The following is a 25,945-nucleotide window of genomic DNA, read 5'->3' on the forward strand; positions in this document are numbered from 1 at the left end:
GAAGTCTTTCTCTCTTTGTTGGCTCTGGAGGAAGGTCCTTGTCATCAATCTTCTCCTGGACTAAGAGCTTCTCAGCATAGGGTCCCCACGTCCAAAGGACACGCTCTGCTCCTCGCACTACTTTCTTGGTAGTATGAGGTCCCCCTGTCTGCTCGCTTCTCTCTTTTATATCTCGAAAGAGATTGACTCAGGACACAACCTAATCTTGTAGATTGAGTCCTGCCTTATTAACATAACTACCACCAATCCCATCTCATCAACATCATATATATAGGATTCACAACACATAGGAAAATCACATCAGATGATAAAATGGTAGACAATCACACAATACTGGGAATCATGGCCTAGTCAAGTTGACATATATTTTTGGAGACACAATTCAGTCCATGACAGACGTGATGGGGAAACTGTAATATAGAGTTGTGAAATAACTTGTCCAAAGTCATAGGGCCAATAAGCATCTTAATGGGGATTTGAAGCCAAGTGTATTGAGTTCCCAAGCCCGAAGTCTTTGACCCTACTGTGCTGCCTCAGATCATCATATATCTTGACTACTTCTTTCAGGTGCAAGACTGGAGAAAAGAACTGAGCCCCATCTTATCCACTGCTGGTGATAGCCATTGTTGAGAAAAACATTATAGAACCATCTTTAACCTCTCAATAGAGTGTGTTTGCCCTGTATACCCACTGGGAAACTTTCCTTGTGTGTCTCCCTATTCCTTGTATGCATTTTGAGATGAGCAGTAGGCACAGCGTTAAACAAAGCCGCATCCCTGAGATTGTTCATATATTCGCCGTCTTCATTTCCTATATGAACTTATACTAACTAAAGTTTACTTTGCCTGCAATGTTTGCTTAAATGAAGAAATGGTTCAAATCCATAGTTTACGTCATGGAACAGTAGGCCTTAAAGCATCCTTAACTGATTCTGTCATGAGCTGCCTTTCCTCTGTGGGATAATAGGGGCTCAAGCTCATCACCCACACAGTGAGGACAATTGTTTCACAGGTTACCTCAGGCTGTGCTACAAACCTACTTTTTTCCAGTCAACAAGGAACGAAGAAAGCACCTTTCAAAAAGTAGAGCTTATAGAAGTTGCCAGCAAGTAACTTTTTCTCTAGATTCTTCTTCAGCCATTTTTTCCCTCTGCAATCACTTGATTTTTCTTTGAGAAAGTATCATTTTAAGTCCACAGTAGAAGATTCATGAACTGATTCACTAAATGTTTAACTGGCATTCATAGTTAGCTGTTCACTTTGTGGATAATTGGTTAAATAAACCCAGAATATTTACTGAGGAAGAGAAAAACATCTCCAAACACTTCAGAGTAGTTGAAAAACCTTTTTCTGTAGTGCAGCATTTTATCTGGCAACAGCTACTGGTTTCTGATAAGAAATCCATTTACCTTCCCAATCAAAATTCCATTTAAACATATAGCCTTTATTTCATCCCATCTCAATACAGCTTCATTAAATAGATACCACAGGCCTAGTACAGTGCCTGGCACACAATAAATGCTCAATAAATATTTATCATTATAGACCATTTATTGCTGTAAAAAATACTGATATTCTGAGTTCCACTGGCCATTTGTCCTAATTCTAGGCAGCATGTGACTGAGTGCTTCTACTTACAATCGACAGAAAAGATGTGTTAACCATTCATTTGTCAATAAATATTTATTGAGTGTCTCGTACAAGCCAGACATTCTGCTAAGTACTAGGCAAAGCAGTGACAAGAGAGGCACTATCCCTGCCCTTGAGGAACAATCCAAGGCTGGAAGGAAAGGGAGACTTTGAACTAGTCTATCAGTTAGCTCATGTTGTATTTAAAATCAAAGTTAAAACTTCGTGCCTTAAAACAGCAACACATTTACTACTTTTCATGAGTCAAGAAGTTGGGTGGATGGTTCTACTGACCTAGGCTCAGCTCTGCTGAACTTGTCTGTTCCCAATCATGCCTATGTGTTCAATGACTTATCCAGCATGGTACTGACTATTTTACAATGACCTTGTTTGGGATAACTTGGATCTCCTCTACATGTCTCTCAATCTGTTTCCTGAATTGATTTTTAAATTTCATTTATTCATTTGTTTATTCAATGCTTACTGAATAACGTTTCTGTATGTCAGGTACTACATGGCCCTGTCTTCATACTGGTTAGGAATACATTCTAGACTGGTGACAGACATTTAAGTCCTACGAGTCTGTGTTTAGTATTAAAACTATGAGAGCAGAGATTACCTGGGAAGAGAGGGTAGGTAGAGAAGGTAGCCCTGAGACTTACCAACATTGTAATGTGTTATGGCAGAAGAGTTGTTCCTGGGTGAGTCAAAAGGTTAACACGCTGGGTTGCTAACCGAAAGGTTGGAGGTTCAGGTCTGCCCAGAGGCACCTTGAAAGAAAGGCCTAGTGATGTACTACCAAAAATAATCTATTGAAAACCCTATTGACACACATGACGTCTCCAAGATTCAAAATCGAATGGACAGCAAATAGTGGTATAGAGGAGATGGGACTCCTCAGCAATGACAGGAGAACCAGGAGATTGAGGTGTCAAGGATGTTAAGGGAGGACAATGCTTCAGGGAGGAGGGAGAGGTCAGTAGAGCACAAGGCAATAAGGAGGTACTAATTTAATGCATATGTTTCAAATACCCCTTTTCAGATCTAAACTTTGAAGATCAATTCATTTTAGAACAGATGTTTCTCTACCTCTCATACCCTCTTAAAGAACTGATACGAATCATTGTAACAGATTTGGTTAGAATGACCGTTGGGTTGCTGAAGTAATGAGAAATCACATACTACCTAAACTACTAAGGAAAGAGTATATCTTTCTAAAGATGTCATTGATTTTTCTTCTCCATAATACATCTAAGTTGAAGTCTTTGCCAAGACTGATTTACTCTTTTGTTGATTGTCCTTTATAGTGTAGTTCAGCTTGCTCAAATTTTTTTTTTTCAATAGCCTAAAATTTTTGGACCACTGGGAATTCAAATTAAATTTAAATTGCCTCTTCAGCTTGGTATTTTTAAAACTGACATAGTTTGGAGCTGTATTAATATTCGGCAAACAAGGATGACATTACTTGAGTTTCCAATAAAGCAAGTTTTCTGCCAGCTTTACAAATATGTGCTCTCTTGCTCGACTGTGGAAATTGATTCCTTGTCTAGCAATGAAGGCTTCTTGCTGAATCAAAGAGCTTTGGTTTAAAAAGAACAAACACACAGTTTTGAGGTGAAGAACTGTTGAGTTAACATTATGATATACCATCTATATAATTTAGCTGAGTTTTCGTTTAGCTTTTGTGAATTTAGACCTCGTGGAAGCATTAACTTCTTATGCAAAATCAAATCTTAGTTTTCTGTTACATGGTGGCCCCTTGTCCAAGGTCAAATAACTCTTCTTTAATGGTCTCAAGAGAGGAAAGGGGTTCTGTGTCTTCAAGATGAGAAAATAAGAAATTAAATTAATTCACTTTTTATAGTGTAAGGCGTCCTGGAGTGTTTTGGGGGGGAATTTTTTTTGGAGGAAGCCCTGCTTACTTAAGACTAAATTCAGACCAGAGACTAGAACCCCCAGATGATTTTTACTACATGCCCTTCTTTCCAACATAGGCACTCATGCCTCTACCCGTATTGGTATTCAACGCACAATACTGTATTCTTGCATCTACTCCTGATGGTATTCAGTTTTGTCCCTAACCTGTCCAATACTACTTTGTTTCCTGAATATGTCATAATTCAGTACGTGCTGAGAAAGGACCATGTCCCTTACAATATAGGGTCTCAATCGTGGAAGAGGTAAGCTAACCAAAGAGGCTATATATAATTGTATAGCTTGTGAGACCCTTTGATATCTTGTCATCCTTGTCTCACTTGTCCACTGTCCTTGAGAATGGGCTTTGAAGAGGAAGAGGAATGATCTCTGAGAGTAAGCAAACTGAAGTTTGTCCTCTGTCCAGTTTGGTACTCTTGCTACTGTTGGAGGTGGGTAGGGGAATGGAAGTGGTAGGGGAACTGATCCTGGGAAAAATCCTCTCATGGAAAAAGTCAGAAGCTGACCTCTGCCCCTGGACTACTTTAAGGCAATAGTGCTTGCCATCTTTATGCAATGTTGCCTAAATCTTTTCTACGCAGAAGATTGAAACAAATCAATGAACACATTGTCATTCTTGATAATGAATAAGATTGAGTTAAAAAATAACACCAAATTACCATGAGCAACAGAAGTGATAACTGAAACCCAGTTGAGCATGTTTGTTAATTGTTCTTTGCTGCTGCTAACATGAGTTGACATAACCATTCTTTCCTTAAATCGGTAAGTACTAGACCTTGTGTTGGACTAGTGTAAGTTTTCTCAACATTAGTACCGTTGACTTTTGGGACCAGATAATTCTTTGTTGTGTGGGGCTGTCCTGTTCACTGTAGGAAATGTTGCAGCATGCTTGGCCTCTATCCAGTAGATGAGATCAGCATCCCGCCTCCCCCACCATAGCGCCATACACAGCTGTGACAACCAATCTATTTTCAAGTATTGCTCAATATGCCCTGGCGGGAAAAATTGCTCCCAGTTGAGAACCACTAAGCTACATAGAGCTGCAAAAAAACAAAGCAAGATAAACAACAACAACAACAAAAAAAGATATGGTCTGAAATTTAGGCTATTTCCCTAAGAGCCAGTCAAAATGCTTCTGCTCAATCCAATGGCCTCCTTCCTTGTATTATTTAACATAATATTTTCAGTTTAATCCAAATTCTGCCTTACTCCACCCAATGCTCCCTTCACCCTTCTTATCTAAGCTATTTATATGACTTTCCAATGGCGCTCAATGCCATGATTTGGTATAAGAAAACTGAGGCATCAGGTTAGACTAGACATTCCACAGTTATTTAATGAGTTCCCAGTGGGAAGTACATGTGCTAAAGCCTACGGGAGACCAGAGGAGTACACATCTTCCTGACCTGTGCAAGGGTTCGTCAAGGAAGTCTTTTGGGAAGAAGCTTCATTTGAAGGAAAGAAAAGATCCAAATAGGCCATTGAAAGCGGGGCAGAGTGTGTTTCTCATCATTTGCCTCATGGCTCCTATTTGACAAGGTTGTGATTTTTGACCCTTTAACCTTTAATTTTATTTCATGATCTACCAAAGTTATTTACTGGAAAAGGAATAGACATGCTGTTTCAATACGAAGACAAAGACATTAGTGGAACTTCAAATTCCAAATGGTCCTCCCATTCCATTCTCAATTTGTAGGCTCTGGAATGGGAATTTTTTTTTCCTGCCCTCCCAAAATGCTAATAAAAAGCTAACACCCCCCCACCCCGACTTTATAAACAGCAAAGCCTTAAGTACACTAAAACATATAGTCAGTCAGGAACATTTTTTCTTTGCCTTCCTTTTAGAAGGCTTCCACTGAGTCCACTGTCTTTGTTCGTCAGAGCTGATGTTGAACAGATGCGAAGGTACTCCTCCAATATTTTCTATTCCACGTTTTCCTATCTAGTTCAAGTTCAAAAGCTTAGAACAGTAAATCTAACCATTCAGACTCAACAAACATTGACTGGATACCTGTAATTTTGCCAAACACTAGGAAAATTGCCTCCCTCCCAGTATATAGTGTTTAAACAAACCCTAAGAAATGAACCACTTGGTTTCTTTACACTGCCAACAAGCACACGAAATAAGGAAAAAAAGAATTTTCTGAAGCCTTGCATGATAATTTGGAGGACAGATAGTAAGTAAACTCATCAAAGTTCAGACAAATTAATATTCTATAAGGCTATCAAAGAACAGAATTAACATTATCTCTCACCCAATTTAATATATTTTGATTTTTTTTTCCAAAGCCATTTTAGTTTGTCTGGTTATCGTTTTTTAGCTTTGATTTTATTCCCTTATCATAGTACAGTGCCCCCAGTGGGTCATGTAACTGTGGAGAATGTCCATTCTGTCCTTGAACCTCCATATTCTTATTATTATTCGATTCAGTGGGTACTGAAATCACTTGTTGTTTTAAAAATCTTGGAATGGTTCAAAACAAGACTTGATTTATTCCTAGATTTCTTAACAACTTAATAAATGCATAATCAGAATGGAAATTGGACTGATAGATATTGTAGAAGCCTGATTCATAGAAGTTTCATGTTTTTGCTGGCTTGAGCTATGCAGTTCAATGTTCAAAACCTGAGGGCTTCATGGCCATGGTCATGGCTTCTCCTATTCCAGATTCTTGTTAAAACTGGGGTAACTGGGGCTGGTGTCAGGATGGGTTGAAGAAAAAAGAACATTTTCATAGGGCCTGACTATCTTCATTTCATAGATAATATGCTCCATTAGAAAACAGAATTGGGGTTCAAACCCAAATCGTTTTGTCTAAACTGCACTGAACCATCTCCATAAGCGAGACTCTCAGGACCCACCTTGAGGAAGATTAGGAGGTAAGCATGCTTGCCCATTGGTGTCCCCTTTAACTCCTCCTTTTGTACCACCAGGAAACCCTGGTGGTGTACTGTTTAAGTGCTATGGCTGCCAATCAAAAGGTTGGCAGTTCGAATCCACCAGGCACTTCTTGGAAACTCTATGGGGCAGTTCTACTCTGTCCTGTAGGGTCACTGTGAATTGGAATCGACTCGACAGCAATGAGTTTGGTTCGGTTTTGGTTTAGTGCCACCAACCCTGACTTCAGGGACCTGGTACTGTCATGATCCTGATATGAGGAACATCCCTTTATGTGTCCATTTTAGAGCTAGAGCTCTTTGTGGTTCACCTCACCACAGACAGAAAGACAGAAGCTGGGGAGGAGAGAGAAAAAATGCTTTCACTGATATGCCAGCTCTCCAGCCACTGGACCCCCACACCTCTACTTCCTGATTTACAGCCATAGTCACATCACTTCTCAACTCACCATTCCCCATCTTGGAGCTGTCTTGCATTAAGCTCTCTTCCTATAGCCCTTTTCTTTCCTTCCAGACACAAGGTGATAAGTATGGGGGAGGCTCTCTTTTGAAAGGAGCCAAGAATACTTGTATTTTTCTAGTTTCCATGTGGCAACCCACTGATTCACTATGGTTTCCCCTGTGGAGAAGTACATAGAGCAGGAGGACTTGTCACACACATCAAATTTGCCATCCATCCACTCCCATGTTTGCCTAGTTCTGCATAATGTTGAATAAAAATCCTCAGGTTCACAGTGTGTGAATTATTCCTGGATATATGTTGGCTACAATGATTGGATGTTTATTTATCTATCTAAAAGTACAGAGTTTGCCAAATTTCCCAACTTGTTTTTAGGTGGTAGGCTTTTATCACCAACGGTTAAACAGTCCACTACTAGCAGATAGCCGAAAGATTAGCGGTTCAAATGCCCCCAGAGGCACCATAAAGACAGAGCTGACATTCTGCTTCTGAAAGTTCACCACTTTGAAAACCCTACAAAGCACAGTTGTACTCTGCAACACATGGGCCGCCATAAGTTGGAATCAATTTGCCGGCCAACTAACAACAACTATCGTCCATGGAATTACAGCAATTGCTGCTCTAATATTTCTTTAACTATTCTGAATTCCAGAGCCCTGGTGGTGCAGTGGTTAAGAGCTCAGCTGGAAACCAAAAGGTGAGGAGTTCAAATCCACCAGCTGAGCCTTGGAAACTCTAGGGGCCAATTCTACTTTGTCCTACAGAGTCACTTGACCCAATGGCAGTGGTTTTTTTTATGGAGGGTGCTTTATTCTGAATTCTGCAGGTTTAGGTGATAGAGAAAACTTAATGAATAGTTTTTAAAACAGAGTGATATGCAAATATGAATGGAGGCTGTTGAACCTCATGGAATATCACCCAAAGGCAGGGACTCTCTCCTCCACTCAACCCAGTTCCCAGCATCAGACTTAGGAGAAGCAATCATCATTATCATTTCTTTGAAGCCCCACCCTGGGCCAGGTACCACCTCAAGTTTTTCTAATCTCCATAGAAATTCTGTGATGTAGGTAACATCCAATTTCACATGATAAGATTGAGGCTCAGAGGCTTTAAGTTAGGCAAAACTATAGAATGCCAAAAAAAAAAGAAAGAAAAAAAAAAGCCAAACCCACTGCTGTCAAGTTGGTTCTGACTCATAGTGACCCTATTGGACAGAGTAGAACTGCTCCATAGGGTTTTCAAGGCTGCAATCTTTACAGAAGCAGACTTTCACATCTTTCTCCCGCGAAGTGTGCTGATGGGCTCAAGCCGCTGACCTTTTGGTTAGCAGCCAAGTGCTTAACCACTGTGCCACCAGGGCTCCTATGGAATGCAGTTGGTGCTTAAAAATACAATTTGATTCGAATTTTGAAGTATAAGTGATCTAAAAGCATCCTTTTGATATATTGGCTTCTCCATCTGGGGTGTTACCTAGGTTGGTAAGTTGGACTGTTGTTTAAGATGTGACTAAAGTTTATATTCTCTATTTACACAATAATTTGTTCTGGAGTAATAGCAGAGTAGACACATAAACACTGAATTGGTAAATCTGTTGTTAGCTTTAAAGATGGCAGTTGCACAAGTATGCATTCAAATCTGTTTGAACGTAAATAGAAACCCTGATTTATTGAGTATCTTTATTTTTAATCTTCAGCACTTTCACTTTTCTTTTACTGTGGACAACGTAGATTACCCTGTAAATCAAAAGTTGGGCAAGTTTAAAGCTCTTAAAAATCTTATTCAAACCCAACCTCAGCCTTTGCCTTCCCAGATTCATCTCCAACATTCCCACCCTTGAGACCCTCTGGGAGTCAGCACCTCCCTCTTGATTTCCCAGCACTTTGCCGAATCCCTCCAGCTTAGCTCTTTTCACTTCCTGCCCAGGATTAAAGGGTTTTGTGTGTCCATAGTGGGCAGGCCCATGTGTTTTTCCTGGCACATAATAGATGCCCAATATAAGCTTCAAAATTGAAGACCACAATGGAGCTGTTCTGGAAAGTAGGCAGGGTGTCGTATTGAGTAAATAGAACCTTGCATTATGTCTTATTGCACCAAATAAAACTTCTCAGAATTGGAAAATACTGTGTGTTACACATAGCTGTTAAGGGCATGTTTGTCATACTAGCAAGAGCCTTTCACAGAATGTGTAGCACAATAAGCTTAGTCTCTTGAGTGCTGTTTTGCCTTAATGGAAATTTTAACATGCAGAGTGAACAATAGATTCATTACTTTATCAAGGCAATTAGCCACCACATAGAATTTGCTTGCCAGTTACTTCGGGTTAACATTTGGGTGCTTGATTGTATTTTTCAGTGTTTTTCATTCTGAACTGTGAGAATCCGTTCATTTATATCATTTCCTCCTAGTGCCTTCTGTTGAGTGCAGTTAACTACAGCGTAAACCACTTTAGGTGATAGCCTACAGGTCCTTCATAATACATCTTCACCAATGTGTTCATGAGAGACAGTGGGAGTGGAATGGAAAGAACACAGAGCTAATTGTGGAGGGAAAACACAAGCAGGTGGGTTTGAAACTCACCTCTCCTACCTCCAATCTGGGTGATTTGGGGCGAATTTGAGTCCAATAGAATAATAGGACATCCTTTACAGGGTTGTCTTAAGGATGAATTGAGTACTGTTCCTGGAACATAGCAAGTGATCAATAAAGGGGTGGTATTATCATTGTCATGATGGTGGTGATTCAGCTCTGGATGATTTTTTTAACCCCTCAGGCCATTCTAATGCCAGTCCAGCCACTGCCACATAAAAATGAACCTTGGGAGCCTTTCCCAGTTAGTAACCCCTGCCCCAAACTACTACCTGGGATTCATCTTGGATTGTGCTTCTAAATTAGTTCAGGATTTCATAGATTCTGTCTCTGGCACTTAATAAACGCTTTTAAAAAAAACAACCAGTTGGCATGGAGTTGGTTTTGACTCATAGAGACCCCATGCATCTCAGAGTAAAACTTTGCTCCATTGGATTATTAATGGCTCATTTTTTACAAGCAGATCACCAGGATTTTCTTCCCCGTTGCCTTTGGGTGGACTTGAACCTCCAACCTGTAGGTTAGCAGCCGAGCGTGTTAACAATTTCTACTACCCATGGATTCCTAATAAATGCTAGTTATTGTTGTTGTTAAAATTGTCTTTAGAACACCATTTCCCAATATGTTACCCTAAGGAAATGTCTTCCTAGAAAGGGTCCCAACAGTAAAAAAATATTTGAGAAACATCTGCTTTCCATACCCTTGTCCTGGAGATTCACACCACACATTAGAATATTGAAGAGTCCTATATTTTTCTAACTTTATGCATACAAATTTTTTCTTTTGCAATTACAAAATACTACCCCCACCTCCACCCCCAGTAAAGATTTTCTGTCCATGCTGGCTTCATTTTTATACCCATGGCTCTCGTCATTCTTTCAGCCTCTTTGCATGTTAGGGGAGCCTTTCGATAGGCCAGGGCTATGAAGCTGCAGTCACTGTGACTGGGCCACCAGGACCATAGAACATGCTGATTTTTTTCATTAGAACTTCACAGGGCATTAGTTCTTAATGCCGTTTCTACCTTGTATACAAATTCTTCCAGCATCACAACATGCTCTGGTAGTTGGCAGACTTTTTCTTTGATACCAACTGAATTTTAAATTGTAGCCAATGGAAGAGAGAGCGTAATCTGATCTACAGGAGGCCATGTGATTTATATGCATCCTACTCCATCAATCCAGATGTCACAAACTTTAGGACTTGTCCTCCAGTTTGTTGTTGTTGTTGTTAGGTGCCATCAAGTCAGTTCCAACTCATAGCGACCGCATGTACAACAGAACAAAACACTGCCCGGTCTTGTGCCATCATCACAATCATTTTTATGCTTCAGCCCTTCGTTGCAGCCAGTGTGTCAATCCATCTCCTTGAGGGTCTTCCTCTTCTTCGCTGACCCTCTACCTTACGAAGCATGATGTTCTTCTCCAGGGACTGGTCTCTCCTGATAACATGTCCAAGGTACATGAGACAAAGTCTTGCCATCTTCCTTTCTAAGGAGCATTCCGGCCGTATTTATTCCAAGATAGACTTGTTCACTCTTCTGGTCAAAAACCAAAAAACCTAACACCTTGCTGTCAAGTCAAGAGTAGAACTGTCCCATAGGGTTTCCAAGGAGCGGCCGACCTTTTGGTTAGCAGCCCATCTCTTAACCACTGTGACACCAGGGCTCCGTTCTTCTGACAGTCCGTGGTATATTCAATATTCTTCACCAATACCATAATTCAGTCCTTCAGTTTATTCTGCGTTAATATACTACTATACCAATGTAGTGCCAAATGTTCAAATGTTCATCTTGGAATAAATGTTGCTTACAGTATATAGCTATTGAGCTGGGGCCTCTTGAGTCATAAATAAATCCCAGTTTAAGTAGTATGCTATATGAGCATTTAAATTTATAAAAGATGTAAATTGGGAGTGATTATTGATTTTACTAATGGATCCACTGCAAGATTGCTTTGTAAGGCCATTTCAAATTATGTTTAAATAAGCACTGATTCATATACAACTTTCTAAGATCAAACCATTTTATTAGCTAAAGTAAGAAACGGCTACCTTGGGGTAGGTAGTTTGATTCCATCCCTTAATATCCATCTTTGGATTTGATTTTTTAAATTCTATATAGTTACATAAACCAAACCAAACCCACTGCCATTGAGTCGCTTGCGACTCATAGCGACCCTATAGGACAGAGTAGAACTGCCCAATAGAATTTCCAAGGAGCAGCTGGTGGATTTGAACTGTCATCCTGTTTTGGTTAGCAGCTGAGCTCTTAACCACAAAGCCACCAGGGCTGCGTATTGACATAAACCGAACCAAACACCAAACCCGTTGACAATGAGTCAATTGTGACTCATAGCAAACCTATAGGAGAGAGTAGAACTGCTCCATGGGATTTCTAAGGAGCGCCTGGTGGATTCAAACTGCCAACCTTTTGGTTAGCACTCAACTTCTTAACCACTACTCCATCAGGGCTCCTGGTGACATAGGAGAACTTAAAAATCATATAGGTGCTTGGCCAGAAATAGTGAGTCTGAAGCAGGGTCCAGGGGCTAGAATCCATTTTTATATAAAAGTTTGTTAAAAGGTCATAGTTATTGCTAGAATCCATTTTGTGTGAGCATTCGCTAAAAGTCAGAGTTAATCATTATGAAAAGTTCCAGGAAGAAATGAGAGTACAAACTGAAGCTCATTGTTTCATTGTTTTCCCTACCTAGAGGAGGAGTGTTTCAGGAAGGGCACTTTATCTTAACCAACAAAGAGACTGTGCTACAGGGAAGTGATGCTCTCACAAAGGAGCGTATTGCAATTTCCTTGTGACTGACCTGGGAACCTGTTGAAGGTCACTAAGCCAAGAACAGATGTTGTCAGGTCGTTCCCAAGGAAACCTCACCATAGTAACTGAGTGGTATCTAGCTAACAAAGAATCTTTAAAGTAATCATATATTGCCATATGTTATGTTTCCCGCCTTTGACAATGATGTACTAATGAATAACCAATCAGAATTTTTTAACTTTACTTCCTTCTGTAACACCGATGTGATTCAGTGGATTCCGCTTGTCTCTTGTGCACAGTGCACGCTGGCAGATCCCTCATTGCAATGTCTTTGTCTGCGTTGTCTTAATAAAAATCTCTTTTGATTAAATTTGAGTCTGGGGTCTTTTTCCCCTAGGACAATAGTCAGTAGATTATAAAGTGCCTTTCATGACTAGAATATTTTTGTGAAATAGTACCATCCAGGTCTTCCCTTTTACCATTTGAGAAATGTGTATTTTAGATCTGTATTTTATATTCTGCATTGCATGGGAAGCCACCATTCTTTATTTTTTGTTTTTTTCCTGGATAGATTTTGTTTGAACACTATAAATGACTTATAGGGAAATGAGGTAGGTGTTTAAGAGGCGCGCCAGCTTGTAGGCCACCTGGGTGCCGTTAGTACATGGTAGGCACACCACGTCTAATGGTATTCATTTAGCCTAAAAGACTTAAGAGGTTTCCAGAAATAGCAAACTCATTCCCAAAAGTACCTAATGCATTGGACGAATCATTCTGAAACCCTGAAGAGGTATAATATCAAGGTCCTGTGGGAAATGTCACAGCCAAATATGTAAGAAAGGATAGATATAATGATCTTGTAGAAAGGATCTTTGTAAATCAGAAAGCTGAACTGACAGGGACTAAGAGGATGGATTGCTCTCGCCTGCATTTGGGTCCGATTTCATAGAAACTCTCACAACTTGCCCCAGAGTAGCTGAACCATTGATTTATTCCCTGAAGAGTTAAAAACTCCCTGTTTAAAATCTAAATGATTAACTATCCTGATGTAAGTTTGGCTGCTACATGAAGAACCCATGAAACCAACTACAGTCTCGAATTCAATTTTTTTGGAAACTACTTCTGGAAAATATCATTTTATCTTCATGATCTAAAAGTGATCTTTGCTTTCTTTCCAGTTGCTGTTGAGTCGATTCCAATTCCTGGCAACCCCATGTGTGTGTCAGAGTAGATCTCTGATCCTTATGGTTTTCAATGGCTGATTTTTTTGGAAGTAGATCACCAGGTCTTTCTTCCGAGGCACCTGTGGGTAAACTCAAACCAGAAAGCTTTTGGTTAGCAGCTGAGTGTGTTAACCATTTACACCACCCAATGACTATACCCAATAATAATATCGATCGCCAACATTTTTGTCATGTACCATATGCCTATCACTGTGCTTTACATACGTGAGTTAATTCCCATTTTGTAGATGAGACAATTGGTGCTTAGAAAGGTAACTTACCTGAGGTCACACAACTTGTAAGTAGTAGCGCAGGGGCTAAAACCTAGGGAATTAGAGTCTAGCGGTCAAGTTCTTGGGCTGTAGCAGTCCACTTTGAGAGGGTTTGCATGTTCATCATGGAGACCTGTCATGGGAAAGGATGAGAGAACTGTATTTCCCTTTCAAGCAAGGGCAAGAGAAAGCACTGAGTTACTTTTATTTAACTGCACATAATAGGCCATCCCTCTCATGGTCTTATTCCTTGGGCTTGGAATCACCCTCTTTAAAGAACACTTTGCTCAAGTCCTTGGTTAGTGGTCCTGGCTGCAGAAGAAATGGACTGAGAGCTACCTGCATGTTGATGAAAAAGCCCAAAGGAGAAAATGTTTGAGCACGAACATTGTTCTTAAGCGCAAATCCTGTAAAACCCAAACCAAACCCCTTGCTGTCGATTCCTAATCACAACGACCCTATAGGACAGAGTAGAAATGCCCCATAGGGTTTCCAAGTCTGTAATCTTTACAGAAGCAGACCTCCACATCTTTCTCCTGCAGAGCGGCTGGTGGGTTCAAAGAGCCGACCTTTCGGTTAACAGCCGAGGGCGTATAATTCCCTTGCAGCAAGATGTAATTGTTTGCTTACTGAAACAGAAAGACAGCATGTTTCTTTTCCTTATGGGCTGGAAAGTTAGGGGAGAAGTGAAGGAAGGATCTTCAGTGAGAGGCTTTTTAGCAAAGAATATCCTAACCATGCATTTTCCCTTCCTTTTATAGGCCAAATGATAACATTATGGGCTTCTTGAGTGTGTGTAGAAGGAATATAGTCATAATTCAGTGAAATTTTCCCTGTATTTATGGCCAAGTTCATTTGCACAGTCTTAGGGGACATCTAATTCAATCAGCATAACATAGTTTTTAAAGAAAATGTTCTTCGTCCTACTTTGGTAAGGCTCATCTGGTGGTCTTAAAAACTTGTGAGCGGCCGTCTAAGATACTCTGCTGGTCCCACCCCGTCTGGAACAAGGGAGCATGAAGAAAACCAAAGACTCAAGGGAAAGATTAGTCCGAAGGACTAATGGACCACAGCTACCACAGCCTCCCCCAGACTGAGTCTAGTACAACTAGATGGTGCCCTGCTACCACCACTGACTGCTCTGACAGGGATCACAACAGAGAGTCCTGGACAGAGCTGGAGAAAAATGTTTAAGAAAAATCACCTCACAAAAAACGACCAGACTTACTGATCTGACAGAGACTTTAGAAACTCTGAGAGTATGGCTCCCGGACACCCTTTAAACTCATTGTTGAGGTCATGCCTGAGGTCCATCCTTCAGCTAAAGATTCAACAGGCCCATAAAACAAACAGTCATATATAAGAGACTAAATGGGCACACCAGCCCAGGGGCATGGACGAGAAATCAGTAGGAGACAGGGAAGCTGGACGAATGGAAATGGGAAACCCAAGATCGAGAAGGGGAGAGTGTTGACACATCATGGGATTGACAACCAATGTCACAAAACAATATGTGTATTAGTTGTTTAATGAGAAACTAATTTGCTCTGTAAACCTTCATCTAAAGCACAATAAAAAGATAAAAGATCACTGGCACAGCTCCACTTAAGATATACTTATTAACGCTAAGAATAAGAAGTTGTTACTCTTGTGCACCCCTGGTTATTCCTTAACTTTTGACTGACATAAGGTCAGTTTTGAGGGCATTGGTGGTTCAGTGGTAGCATTCTCGCCTTTCATGCGCAAGACCTGGGTTCAATTCCCAGCCAATGTACCTCAAAGGTAGCCACCACCCATCTACACCCATCTGTCAGTGGAGATGTGTGTGTTGCTTTAATGCTGAACAGGTTTCAGTGTATCTTCCGGACTAGGAAGAAAGGCCTGGCAATCTACTTCTGGAAGTCAGCCAGTGAAAACCCTATGCATCATAATATTCCAATATTGTTGTACCTGGAGTTGCCGTAAGTCGAGGGCTGACTTGATGGTAGCTAACAATAACAACAAGGTCACTTGTGCACAAAAATAATAGAGTTAGCTAGGTTCTTACTTTTTCAGGTTATTTATACCCAGGGACATATTAAAAGAACAATTATACCTATTAGCCATTTACACTGGAAGGTAAGGAGGTAAAGAGCAGCCAAGATTCAGTTTTGTCACCGACATCATCAGAGTGGACACTTCTCGTATTGTCTCCTCGTTTCATTTCCCACAGCTAATGTCCCAGACTTCTACCACTTAGCTCAAGCCTTTGCCACATCCCAAGCCTACCTCAACAGATGAACTTACTTTGATTTTTTAAAAAAAATTTTTATTTTTTCCCATACAAAAATTTATGCATACATTGTTATTTGACTCTAATTGCTCTCCCCATACTGTGACAGCACACTCAAAACTCACATCAATTTTGCAGAAAATATATGGGGACAACTCGCTCCACTTCCCTCTTCTGTACCTTCAAACTTAGCGATAGTTGTAGACACCCTCCCTCTTGTCCTCCATCTCCCGGGAAACGTTTTTTCTCACTCTGTCCAAAGTTAATCCCCCTTCCTACTTGTGATGTGCATCACATTCTTCTTCTCACTTCCGCAGTCATGATCTCCATCAGTCCCTCCTCCCCCTTACATCTTCTTTCCCACTTGCTAATCTCTTTTCCAATATAAATATGCTCAAGGTAAAGGAGCTCTGGAGACTTTGGTGCTAATTGTCAGGGATAGTGTCACTCTCATGCTTCAACTGTTTCCTGTATAAAAACAATCCATTGGTGAGATGTTCTGATTTCTTAAATGGATATGATGATAAGGACATGGTATGGTTCTTTTGAGGATCAAATGAAATAATGTATATCTACTCACCAAACAATGTATATCACTAACAGACACTAAGTTCTCAATAATGGTGACAGGTGTGGTCATGGTGTTATGTTTACTACTTATGTTATAGGAGTCATAAGAGTAATTGTATGGATGAATTGAACTGGAATATCTTCAAGGCACCCTTTGCTTCTTTAAGCACAAGTTTGGATCCCATCATCCCCCGATCATTCTGCATTTCCTTAGAATGGCCTGCTATACCTTCCCTGGCCTGCTCCCTGTCAACTTCCCCAGCCTCTTCTACAACTCCTCACCTGTCCTCCTTTCTCTGTGAATTTACTTGGGCTAAATTCTCCCAAATCCTACTGTTTGTTCAGGGTCCAGATCAAATGCCATTTCTTATAAAAAGCCTTCTACTTGCCCTTCTCCCGTTTTTGTTGTTGTTAGGTGATGTAGAGTCGATTCTGACGCATAGCTACCCCCTGTCATGGAGTAGAACTGCCCCATAGGGTTTTCTAGGCTCTAAATCTTTAAGGGAGCAGATCGCCAGGTCTTTCTCCCTTGGAGCCTCTGGGTGGATTCAAACCTCCAGCCTTCATTTGCAGCTAAGCGCTTAAGCATTGTGCCACCAGGGCTCCTTAGTCCTTCTCCTAGGCAGCATTAATGGCCCCCTACTTTTACCATTGTATCATGTTTAGATGTGAATTAATCTGTTTCATGAACTGGTTTGGGAGCTTAGAGCAGTAGTCTGCAAGATTTATCCACAGGCTGGACTGGGACTACTGCATGTTTTTGTAAGTCTAGTTTTATTGGAACAAAGCCATGTTTCTTTGTATTTGTATTGTCTATGGCTGCTTTCAAAGGAGGCCTGGTGGCGCAGTGGTTGAGCACTCGGCTACTAACCTAAAGGTCGGTGGATTACACGCACCAACCACTCCGCCAGAGAAAGATGTGACATTCTGCTTCCATAAAGATTTACCGCTATGAGTCGGAACTGACTCAGCAGCAATGGGTTTGGGTTTGGTATGGCTGTTTTCATGCTCCAGTGACAGAGGTGGTATATTTGCAGCCAATACTGTAGGGTCCACAAAGTCTGAAATCTTTATTATGTGGCCTTTTACTGAAGAAGTTTGCCTGCATCTGTTCCAGAGGATGGGAGCTCTGTCTTCTCCATCCCTAGTACATAGCTCTGCACCAGGCACATGCACCTTCTCAGTAAATGTTTGTAGAATTTAATAGATGAATGGAATGGAATGAATTGAAAGAAAAATAATGTTAGCAAATGTTGATGTTTGGTCTGTAACTGATGACATTGTGAGGACAGGAATCCTTTCTATTACCTCTTCACAATTCTTTATGATAATCTAGCTTCTTGTCACTTGAAAACTTCTTGAACAAAGCAATTTTTGTTTTATACCCTTCATCCTTTATTTAATACTCTGTATCACTTCTCAACTTTTACTGTAATTCCTATTTGTTTTACTGGTTTCCCGAAGACAGAGACCGATTAAATCCTAAGGAATCGAGGGTCTCCAACACAAAATTAAGTGGCAACAGCTGTGAATTCAAGTCTTGGCTCTATCCTTGGCCTAATTGGTTACTTTGGATAAGACACTTGAGCTAACTTGTCAGTGTTATTTTCTGAATCTTTAGTGCAAATTACAATATCCCACCTTCATGTTATTACTTGAAGTGTGTTTGAATGCCATATGCAGTTTTATAGTGAGAATTATGAATGTAACATAGATTTTCCTAAAATAAAAGAAGATAATTTTCCTCCACAGTGAATTGAATAATAAGCAGTATATGCACTAATTTTAAACATTGTTTAGAATCAGCCTCCATTATTGAACGTTTCCTGTTTCGGGTAGGAAATCTGTGGTCATCAGCTATCCCATGTCATTTAGGTATTAATTCCAAAAGGCTACTTGGTCATCCCTTTTAATGTGTTATTTAAAACTGAAATTCAATAAATGAACTTTAGACATGGCTTCCACACTTCAGCCATGCCTTTAAGATGAACTTGAAGGAAGAGAGGCTAGAGATCTTGTAGAAAGGATTGGAAACTTTATTTTGTGAGGTTAATGAATGAAGGGACTGGCACAGAGAAGCCGATCGTTAATCCAAGTATAATGAAATCCTTGACAACTTCAATTATTTCTCCATTTATCACGATGTGGTTTATCGGTCTAGTTGTGAGGATTTTTGTTTTTGTCACATTCAGGTGTAATCCATACTGAAGGCTGTAGTAATCAAATATGATTAAGGTTAATTCCATAATTCATACTCTGTCAGAAAGGAGATATGTAGAAATCTCTAGGCATAACCATACAATTTGACCCTGTGGTCAACTATACACTCATTCAACAACTGGTTATTGAGTAACTTTGAAGATTCCAGTTACTGTGCTAAAACTGGCGAAGGGCTCCCAGGTAAAATGCAACCCACTACCTGTTTTTATATGTATAGCTTTATTGGAACACAGCCACACCCACCCATTTATGTATCATTTATGGCTAATTTTGCATTATACTGGCCTTCATAGCTTAAAATATTTACTATCTCATTCTTCACAGCAAAAGTTTCCAACCTCTGTTTTAGACAAACGTGTATATCTGTAACTACAATCCAGTGGCCTAAGTGCAAAGCTGAAGGAGGCACAAAGGCAGCACATATAATTAGCTCTTCTTGAGGAAGGATCAGAAATTTTTTAGAGGAGATAAACCATATAATCAAGTTGTGTTTGAGTGGGAAGAGACCTTCAGATTATAAATGTCCTAATTTCCCATCCATATTGCCTCTACAACACTCCTGTTACAGCACCAATAATTTCTTTAAAAAAGGAAATTATGCTCCTTATAGAGAAGTGGAAAAGTGTTATGAAATTTAGCTTGCCAATTTGTGAAGAGGAGGTTGAGAGATCCATAGGTGGCCCTTGCATCTTAAAAGGTTTAAGAATTTCTGATTTTCATGTTACTGTTTCAATTCCAATCAGGCAAACTTATGCTCTTTCTCTGGCCTATCTGATGACATCTATCTGTAAAAAAAAACTCTTGAGGAAATCAGGATTTAAAGCCTGTCCTCCTTCCCATACAGAGGGATGAAAGCTAAACGTCTGTAGCAATGCTTTTCCAACCCTGGCAGTATACCTACACTTTGCTCAACAGGGTTAAAAGGTATTTAATAACCAGATTGAGGGAGACAAGGAAAAATAACCAGAACCAACCCAAAGCACTTTTACCCTAATATGATTCAGGGCTTCTTAGAGTGCTCATCACACAGTAGGAATTGTCAAGGTATACGAAGTTGACTCCCTGACTGAATTCTTCCAGAAAGGAATACAACAGTGTGATTAATGATTTGTTAAACATTCTTTTAACCTATATTTCCAAAGCCTTGATCTTCTATTTTTAAAATGCAGTGTTAGAGTGATGTTTTGACAGTGGGTGTCCTGAAAATTCTTCTGATAAATGCACAGATGTATCCTTAGAGGAAAAAAACTTTTTTTGTTAATTTTAAGTTTTGACGTGATTTCAGATTTCCAGTACTGTATAATTTTTTTTTTATATTTTACAATTAAAAACAATGCTACAATAAACAATCTTGTGCTTGTATATTTTTAGAGATGTATTTTCAGGGTATAGTCCACTAAGTGGGATTGCTGGGTCATAAGGTAAATACGTGTACAGTTTTGTTAAATATTGCCAAATTCCCTTCAGAAGGGTTGTTCCAGTCTGTATTCCTAGCTTTTTGAGAATGCCTGTTTCTCCACAGCCTCAACTACAGAGTGTGTTATACTTTTTAATTTTGCCAACCTGATAGGTGAGAAATGGTATCTCGGTGTAGTTTTAATTTGTGTTTCCTTTATTGTCACTGAGGGTGAATCATATTTCAAATTCTTAAAGGCCACTCTAATATCTCTTTTGTGAGTTATCGATTCAATGATTTAACTTATCTTTTATCTGGTTTTGGTCTTTTTTCCCTCAAATTTTGACAAGCTTTATTTATTAGGTATCTTAACCATTTATCTGTCATGTATGTTGCGTATATTTCTCCTAGTTTGTCAGTTGTCTTTTGTTTTGTTGTTTTTTTGCTGCTATGAACATTCTTTATTGTGTGTGTGTGTGGTTTAGGTTCAGGTTTATAGAGAAAATCAGTTTCCCATTCAATAGTTTATACACAAATTTTTCCATGTCATAGGTTGCATTCCCCGTAATGTGTCAGCTCTCTCCCCATTACCGCCCTGAGTTCCCCATTTCTATTTGTCTGGTTGTCCTGTGCCATCCTGCCTTCTTATCTTTGCTTTTGGGCAAATGTTGCCCTTTTGGTCTCACATAGATGACTTATCTTAGGCTGGGTTCTCTAGAGAGGCAAAACCAGTAAAGTGTATAAATATCTATATAAAGAGATTTAGATCAAGGAAATGGCTTATGTGGTTGGTAAGGCTGCAGTATCCCAGGCTGGAAGCTTTTCCTGATTCACATAGCCGCAGGTGCTAGTGAACCCAAGATCGCCAGATCAGACAGCAAGGCTCTTGCTCACAGGCTGCGAAGGCCAAGGAATCTCAAGATCGGTATGCAAGACTGCATGTAAGCTCCTAGCTCAAGTCCCAAGAACTGGAGGTTAGACAAACAAAAGACAACGAGCCTTGCCAGAGAGTCCGCTTATATTTGATGCAGGCAACATCCCCAAGGAAACTCCCTTTCAAACGATTGGCTACTCTACAGCATGTCCCATCATGGAGGTGATCATATTATATCAAATGTCATCATGGGAGTGATCACATCATCATACGACTGCCAGACTACACCATAACTGCTAAACACTGAGATTGTTAGCCCAGACAAGTTGACACACAACCTTAACAATAACATAATTCTTCTAAGGAGCACTTTCCTCACGGACGTTATTGTTTATTTACAGGCCTGTTAGGGATTGAATTGTGACCCCTAGAAATATCTATCAACCTGGCTAGGCCATGATTTCCAGTATTGTATGATTGTCTACCATTTTGTCATCTGATGTGATTTCCCTATGTGTTATAAATCTTATCACTATGATGTAATGAGATGGAATAGTGGCAGTTACATTAATGAGATCTAAAAGATTAGATAGCGTCTTAAGCCAATCTCTTTTGAGCTATAAAAGAGCAGAGACACGGGGACCTCATATCACCAAGAAAGCAGTGCCAGGAGCACAGCACATCCTTTGGACCTCAGGTTCCTGTGCAGAGAAGCTCCCAGACCAAGGGAAGACTGATGACAAGGACTTTCCTCCAGAGCCAACACCCTGAATTCGAGCATCTAGCCTACTGAACTGTGAGAGAATAAACTTCTCTTTGTTAAAGCCATCCACTTGTGGTATTTCTGTTATAGCAGGACTAGATGATTAAGACAAGACCTGTCTATTATTTAGCTGAAAGGTGATCTCTGGGAATGGCTTCAGCTCCAAGTTAGAAGGGTGTCCAAGGGCTATAGTCTCAAAGGTTCCTCCAGTCACTCTGAGACCAGTAAATCTGGTCTTTTTTATGAACTTGAATTTTGCTCTACATTTCTTTTTTTCCTACTCTAACCAGGACCTTCTATTGTGACCCTGGTCAGAGCAGTCTGTAGTGGTAACTGGGCACTATCTAGTTCCTCTGGCCTCAGGCTGGTGGAGGCTGTGGTTGATGTGGTCCATTAGTCCTTTGGACTAATTGTTTCCTTGAGTCTTTGATTTTCTTCACTCTCCCTTTGCTCTGGACTGAAAGAGTCCAACAGTTGTATCTTAGATGGATGCGAACAAGCTTTTAAGACCCCAGATGCTACTCACCAAAGTAGATGTAGTACATTTTCTTTATGAACTGTCATGCCAGTTGACCTAAATGTCTCCCAAGACTGTGGTCCTCAGCCTTCATGCCCTGATACTCAGTCCTGCGAGGTGTTATGTCTAGGTTGTTTCCATGACTGTGCCACCTGTGTGCTCTTTTATATATATGAATATACACGCAGCACATACAAATATGTATGTTAGAAATATCAATAGCCAAACCTACATAGGCACATGAGTGTATTCCGATATGCCCTCCCACACCTATTCAGTATATATATCTATCTACGTATATCATAAATTATTGTTTGTTATTACTGCTGTTGTAGGATTGTGTGTGTTATAGTATTTAACTTCGTTGCCTTTTATTCTTGTGTACCTCTCAGTGTCTTCTCTTTACTTGGTTATGTTGTGCTGACTTCCTCATATTGTGTACTGCTTTTCCCTTTACCGAAGATAACATGTGTCTACTCTCTGTTGTTGTTGTTGTTAGGTGCTGTCGAGTCGGTTCCGACTCACAGTGACCCTATGCACAACATAACTAAACACTGCCCCATCCTGCACCATCCTCACAATTGTTGCTATGCTTGAACCCATTGTTGTAGCCACTGTGTGAATCCATCTCATCGAGGGTCTTCCTCTTTTTCACTGACCCTCTACTTTACCAAGCATGTCCTTCTCCAGGTACTGATCCCTCTTGACAACATGTGCAAAGTATGTAATCTCACAATCCTTGCTTCTAAGGAGCATTCTGGTTGTCCTTTTTCTAAGACAGATTTGTTCATTCTTTTGGCAGTCCATGGTGTATTCAATATTCTTTGCCAACACCACAATTCAAAGGCTTTAATTCTTAGGTCTTCCTTATACATCTTCCAGCTTTCGCATGCATATAGGCAATTGAAAACACCATGGCTTGGGTCAGTCCTCAAGGTGACATCTTTGCTTTTCAACACTTTAAAGAGGTCTTTTGCAGCAGATTTGCCCAGTGCAATGCGTCTTTTGATTTCCTGACTGCTGCTTCCATGGGTGTTGATTGTCAATCCAAGTAAAATGAAATCCTTGACAACTTCAATATTTTCTCTGTTTATCATGATGTTGTTTATTTTCCAGTTGTGAGGATTTTTGTTTTCTTTATGTTGAGGTGTAATCCATACTGAAGGCTGTAGTCTTTGATCTACATCAGTAAGAGTTTCAAGTCCTCTTCACTTTCAGCAAGCAGGGTTGTGTCATCTGCACAACGCAGATCGTTAATGAGTCTTCCTCCAATCCTGATGCTCTGTTCTTCTTCATGTAGTCTAGCTTCTCGGATTATTTGCTCAGGATACAGATTCAATAGGTATGATGAAAGAATACAATCCTGATGGACACCTTTCCTGATTTTAAACCACGTAGTATCCCCTTGTTCTGTTCGAACGACTGCATCTTGATCCATGTACAGATTCCTCATGAGCACAATTGAGTGTTCCAGAATTCCCATTCTCTGCAATGTTATCCATAATTTATTATGATCCACAAAGTCGAATGCCTTTCCATAGTCAATAAAACACAGGTAAACATCTTCCTGGTTTTCTCTGATTTCAGCCAGGATCCATCTGACATCAGCAAAGATATCCCTGGTTCCACGTCCTCTTCTAAATCCGGCTTGAATTTCTGGCAGTTCCCCGTCGATATACTGCTGCAACCACTTTTGAATGGTCTTCAGCAAAATTTTGCTTGCGAGTAATACCCTCCCTCCCCCTCCCATCCCTGGTAACCATCAAAAAATGTTTCTGTGCGTAAAACTTTTCTTGACTATTTATGATAGTGGTCTCATAGAATATTTGTCCTTTTATGATTGACTTATTTCACTCAGCATATTGCTGTTGTTAGGTGCTATCAAGTGGGTTCCAACTCATAGCGACCCTATGTACAACAGAACGAAACACTGCCAGGTCCTCTGCCATCCTCACAATCGTTGTTATGCTTAAGCCCATTGTTGTAGCCACTGTGTCAATCCGTCTCATTGAGGGTTGTCATGGATTGAATTATGTCCCCCTAAAAATGTGTGTATCAACTTGGCTGGGTCATGATTCCCGGTATTGTATGATTGTGTAATCTGATGTGATTTCTTTATGTGTTGTAAATTCCGTCACAATGATCTAATAAGATGGTTTAGTGGCAGTTACACTGATGAGGTTTACAAGATTAGATAGTGTCTTAATCCAATCTCTTTTGAGATATAAAAGAGAGAAGCAAGCAGAGACACATGGGAACCTCATACCACCGAGAAAGCAGTGCCGGGAGCAGAGTGCGTCCTTTGGACCTAAGGTTCCTGTGCAGAGAAGCTTCCAGACCAAGGGAAGATTGATGACAGGAACCTTCCCCCAGAGCTGACAGAGAAAGCCTTTCCCTGGATCTGATGCCCTGAATTTGGACTTGTAGCCTACTAGACTGTGAGAGAATAAATTTCTCTTTGTTAAAGACATCCACTTGTGTTATTTCTGTTAGAGCAGCACTAGATGACTAAGACAAGGGTCTTCCTCTTTTTCACTGACCCTCATTTTGAGTGCCATCCAAACTGAGGGGCTCATCTTCCGGCACTATATCAGACAATGTTCTGCTATTATTCATAAGGTTTTCATGGGCTAAATCTTTTCATAAGTAGACTGCCGGGTCCTTCTTCCTAGTCTGTCTTAGTCTGGAAGGTCAGCTGAAACCTGTCCTCCATGAGTGACCCTGCTGGTATCTGAATACTGGTGGCATAGCTTCTAGTGTCACAGCAACATGCAAGCCCCCACAGTATGACAAAGTGACAGACACATGGGGGTTCACTCATCATAATGTCCTCCAAATTCATCCATGTTGTGAAATATTTTGCAGATTCATGATTAGTCTTTATTATTGCACAGTATTCCACTGTGTGTATGTACCGTAGTTTATTGATTCATCCACTGACGGGCACTTAGGTTGTTTCTGTCTTTTTCCTATTGTGAATAGTGCTGTAATGAACATGGGTGTGCATGTCTATTCATGTGATGACTCGTATTTCTCTAGGGTACGTACTTAGGAGTGGGATCGCTGAATCACATGGTACTTCTAGCTTTTTATGGTTTTTTTTTTACAAGGATGAGCTTTTTTTTTTTATTGTTATGTATTCAGATCAGTAGTTTTCTTGCAGCTGGATTTGGATTGTTAGTTAGAAATTCCTGTCTCTTACACCCAGCAGAGAAATTCACCCATGTTGTTTCCAGTGCTTGATTGTTTTCATTTTGCATTTAGATTCCAGATCCATTTGGAATGCATTGTGAGGTATGGTGTGAAGTGTGTATAATAATTTATCATTTCCCAAATGGCTAATCATTGTCCCAGCACCATGTATTTATTTATCATGTCACCTTTATTATATACTAAAGTTCCATATGTACTTGAGTCTATTTCTGAACTTCTTATTTTAGTTCACTGGTCCCTATTAATACACCAATGCCCCTACCCCTGCTACTCTGTCCCTCAAAGTGTTTGATTGTATTCAGGAAACTTCTTAGCTTTGGTTTAGTCCAGTTGTGCTGACTTCCC

At 40.2% G+C, this 25,945-nt stretch overlaps 1 protein-coding gene and 1 non-coding gene across 3 annotated transcripts in view; both read left to right on the forward strand.

Moving 5' to 3' along the window:
- FGF13 (fibroblast growth factor 13) overlaps positions 1 to 25,945 on the forward strand; it is a 540,850-nt gene that overhangs the window by 360,491 nt on the left and 154,414 nt on the right. The gene's annotated exons all lie outside the window — the stretch shown is intronic.
- Positions 15,479 to 15,549, forward strand: TRNAE-UUC (transfer RNA glutamic acid (anticodon UUC)). Its single transcript has one exon. It is a non-coding gene; the product is annotated as a tRNA-Glu (tRNA).

Source organism: Trichechus manatus, unplaced genomic scaffold, assembly GCF_000243295.1.
Source record: "Trichechus manatus latirostris isolate Lorelei unplaced genomic scaffold, TriManLat1.0 scaffold00079, whole genome shotgun sequence".
In the NCBI taxonomy this organism is placed as follows: Eukaryota; Metazoa; Chordata; class Mammalia; order Sirenia; family Trichechidae; genus Trichechus; species Trichechus manatus.